This window comes from Myotis nattereri (genome assembly GCF_964212035.1).
Source record: "Myotis nattereri genome assembly, chromosome: X".
Taxonomy (NCBI): Eukaryota; Metazoa; Chordata; class Mammalia; order Chiroptera; family Vespertilionidae; genus Myotis; species Myotis nattereri.
This window is the reverse complement of record NC_138078.1, coordinates 33,446,055-33,450,448: the sequence shown is the minus strand read 5'-3', so window position 1 is coordinate 33,450,448 and position 4,394 is coordinate 33,446,055. Positions and strand designations below refer to the sequence as shown.

Below are 4,394 nucleotides of genomic sequence, written 5' to 3'. Positions count from 1 at the left end.
GAATTTCATCCTGAAGATTTTGACAGTGGATGAGGAATTGGGGAGAATAATTGAAGAATTTTAAGTAGAAGAGTGTCATGATCAGATTTGCATTTTAGAAATATCACTGACTATTGTGTGCACACTGAATGTGAGTGAAAGAAATAGTTGAAAAGATTGAAGACAGAGACAACAATCATAATCAAGGCAAAAGCTGATCATGGTCTGAAATGATTTAGTACTAATAGAGGTGAAAAGTATTTTGTAAACAAAATCAATAGGTCTGATAAGATGTGAGTTAAGGGAGAGTCCAGAATACAGTCTTAGATTTCTGATTTGGGTAACTGGGTGTTCAGGTTAATGTTTGGGTACTGGGTATATCATTCACTAAGACAAGGTAATAAAAGAGAACATATTTGGAGACAAAAGTTTTGCCCGTTTACTATCACAAACTTGTGGGTCATGAGGGTGGAGAAATACAGTATATAGTTAAATATATAGGTCTGCAGCTTAAGAGAAAGGCCTTGGATGTAAATATTTATTTGGGACACATCACCATGGAGATGCTAGTTAAAACCATCGGAATAAATGACTTCCAAATTTTTTATTTTAATGGAAGTTATTATTCTGAGCTCTAGACATTTTAAGTAGACTAGTGGAAGACAGAGGCAGATAGTAGGATACTGAGAAGAGAGTGAGTAGTAAAGAAGTGGAGGTAGTGTGGTCCACACTTTTAAAAAGATCAAGTGTGAAGAACTGAAGAAATAATGTTATTCCTGAGAAAATTTAGGGTCAAAGAACTGAAGGTAGGATGTGGGACTTGGAAGGACATATTTCTCATTGAAACTGGAGGAAAGTAGGTAAGATTGAGTCCAAAAATAATTTTGTCTGTGGGGCCTCAGAAAATTAAGGGCATCTTCAGAATCGCATTTTACAAAGATCACTATGACCACATATGAATATTGGATGAGAAGTAAATTATTTTATAAATATGTGCATTTCTCAATACTGGAGAAAAAAACTATAGGGGTTGAACTCTTAAAGGGGGAAGCATAGCATACCCAACACATTCCTACAAGCCCACACTAGCCAAAAGATTGGATATAACCTCAGGTTACATTCAGCTTGTGGTTGAAATTGAGTGGGATACAAGAATAATATACACAAATCAATTGTATATCTATACATGGATATAAAAAATCCTAGTATTAAATTATGAAAATAATTACAATTATAATATCATCAAAGTGAATATAATACTTAAGAATAAATTTAATAAAAGAAGTGCACAAAATTACAAATTACAAAACATTGCTGAAACAAAGTAAATAAGACCTTAATAAACAGAAAGCCATCCCATGTTCATGAATTGAAAGACTAATATTATTAAGATGGCAATATTCCTCAAATTGATATATAAATTCAATGTAAGCTCTATCAAATGTCCAACTGCTTTTCTGGAAGAAAGGGACATTTTGACTCTAAAATATGACATAAAATATGAAAATGCAAGGGAATGAGAATAGTCAAAACAATCTTGAAAAAGAAAAATAAAGAATACTCACATTGCTCAATAATCCTACCATAATCACAATGATGAGGTGCTGACATAGGATAGACATATACATCAATGGAATAGAATTAAGTATTTTGAAATAAACCATCACATTACAGTCGATTGGTTTTCAATAGGGCACCAATACAATTCAATGAGGGAAATAATAGTCTTCTAAAAGAAACGGTGCTGGGACAACGGTATGTTCATGTGCAAAAGAATGAAATTGGACACCTATCTGACACCATCTATAATAATAAAAGCATAATATGCTAATTAGACCGGATGTCCTTCCGGAAGACCTTCCCGATGAAGCTGCGGCAGCTGAGGCAGAGGCGGCCACTGAGGCGGGCGGGGGCTAAGGCAGCCACTGCGGCGGTGGGGCCAAGCCCCTTGCACAGAGTTTGTGCATCCGGCCTCTAGTATACAATAATTAGCTCAGAATGGATCAAAGGCTTAAATGTAAGAGCTAAAACCATACAACTTTTCAAAGAATAAAACAGATATAGATCTTCATGATTTTGGTTTAAGCAATAATTTACTAGATATGACACCAAAAGCACAAATGATGAAAGAAAAATAGTTAAATTGGAAATCACCAAAATATATGCTTTGTGCTTCAAAGACACAATCAGGAAAGTACAAAGACAGCCCTAAATTTTTTGGTAAATTATATCTATACTAATAAAAGCATAATATGCTAATTATACCAGACAGCTGGACATCCTTCTGGACGTCCTTCTAGATGCAGCTGCAGTGGCAGAGGCAGAGGCAGAGATGGTTATGGGCGATCAGGAAGGCAGGAGAAGAGTTAGGGGCGATCAGACAAGCAGGCAAGTGGTTAGGGGCATCAGGCAGGCATGTAGAGTGGTTAGGGGCAATCAGGCAGGCAGGCAAAGGCAGTTAGGGGCAATCAGGCAGGTAGGTAAGCAGTTAGGGGCAATCAGGCAGGCAGGTGAGTGGTTAGGGGCGATCAGGCAGGCAGAGGGGTTAGGGGTGACCAGGCAGGCAGGCGGGTGAACAGTCCTGGATTGTGAGAGGGTGCAGGCCAGGCTTAGGGACACCCCCCGTGCACAAATTTCATGCACTGGGCCTCTACTGTCTAATAAAGGACTTGTAGCTAGAATAAATAAAGAGCTCCTACAACTAAAAAATAAAGCATAAATAAATTACAATTTTGTCAGATTTCTCTAAAGAAAATATATAAATGGGAGAGTTGGGTGGAGCCTGAGAGACGCCCAAGGGGGAGCAATCCCAGTGCCCCACGCATGGCCTAGCTTGAATGGCCCTGAGTGAGGCTCAGCCTGGAGCCCAGGGACTCTCTAGGCTTCCAGGCGCAGCTGGTCAGCACCAGAGCTGGACTGAGGCGCTGGTATTTAAGAGATATGGCATCTGAAACCCACAATGTTAAAACAAAGCGGAAATTTTATAATAATATTGAGAATCATTCCATTGATCATCCCAGAAAAAGGATCTCTAATTTCACTAATAAGAACATGAAGGAGGTTAAGAAATTTCCAAAACAGTTGGCTGCTTACATAAATAGAACAGTTGGACACGTTGTGAAAAGCCCAGATAAACTACGTAAGCTGATCTACCACAGAAATAAAGTTCATTACCTTTTCCAAATTCTTGTTTTAAAAGTTAACAGTCCCCTAGAAGTGGGGGATGTGACATGGCAAATAAAGAAAATGAACTGGCTTGTTCAGGCCACCCGCCTGAAAAATTACACCATGGTTGTCAAACATATTTGGCTTAACTCCAGTGATTCTGGTTCTTCACAGACAGAAAGTGCATCATCAAAATACAGTGGGTTTGGTTGATCTCCCTAACCAATGGACACAGACAACAGGGGGGTGAGGGCATGAATAGGGGGGTGGGGGGCAATGGGGTGATAAGGACACATATGAAATACCTTAATCAATAAATTAAAAAACAAAAAAAATAGTGGGGGTTTTTTCTGAGGTTTCTTTGGATCATGAAACATGGCACAAGTTTTGTTCAGCATGAATTTGAGATTGAATGTAGCTTTAACTTTCTGGAAAAAGAGAAGTATAAGTGAACTTATAACTTATTTGGTGAAGACAGAAGACCTTGGAGTGGTGGTGGATTGCCTTCCTGTGCTTACCAATAGTTTATAGGGAGAAAAACAATACATCTCACTAGGCTGCTGTGTACACTTGTTGCCTCTTGTAAAGTCACTACTTAAAAGCAAATTTGGTTTAAACTGGCTTCAAGCAGTCACCAAAAGGTTGAAGTCAGAACTATCATCCAAAACAGAAATTATAAATGATGGAAATATTCACATTTTAAGCGGATTGTGGGAACAAGAAAACCATCTTACTTTGGTTCCAGGATATATTGATAATATAGCTAAGGATGTAGATGTTTATTTATTACAGCTGCATTGAAAGACTTCATCTACTAAAGAGCATTTGGTTATTCAAAACATCCCTGGATTATATGATTTCCAAACATGCCTCATTGGAGAACTGTGAACTGTGAAAGAAATCAAAACCTTTTTCTTTTAAAGCCACATATGAAACCACTAATGAAACCCTAACAATCTACTTCACACTGAAGTAGAAAAATATCCAAAAGGAGCAGCTTCAACTTTAATAAGGTGAAAGTGCGCTATGAAGATTGTTCACCTTTGCTGCATTTGGGATTCATATGGTTACTTGGCAACATTGTTGAAGAACTACTGAATCTTAATGCAACCCTTCATAAGAATATACTTTATACTATGTGAAAAAATATGACAAAATTTATTACAAGGAAAAGCAAAGACCAATCATCATTACTTTTTTAAGATTGTGTTTTATAAGAAAACACTCAAATGTGTGCAGCTATTTTCTTA

General features: G+C 37.6%; 1 pseudogene across 1 annotated transcript; it reads left to right on the top strand.

Moving 5' to 3' along the window:
* The first annotated feature begins 2,919 nt into the window (after positions 1-2,919).
* On the top strand, positions 2,920-3,945 carry LOC308512026 (KATNB1-like protein 1; annotated as a pseudogene). Its single transcript has 2 exons — positions 2,920-3,343; positions 3,483-3,945. The product of its transcript is annotated as a KATNB1-like protein 1 (transcript).
* The last annotated feature ends 449 nt before the right edge of the window (positions 3,946-4,394 follow it).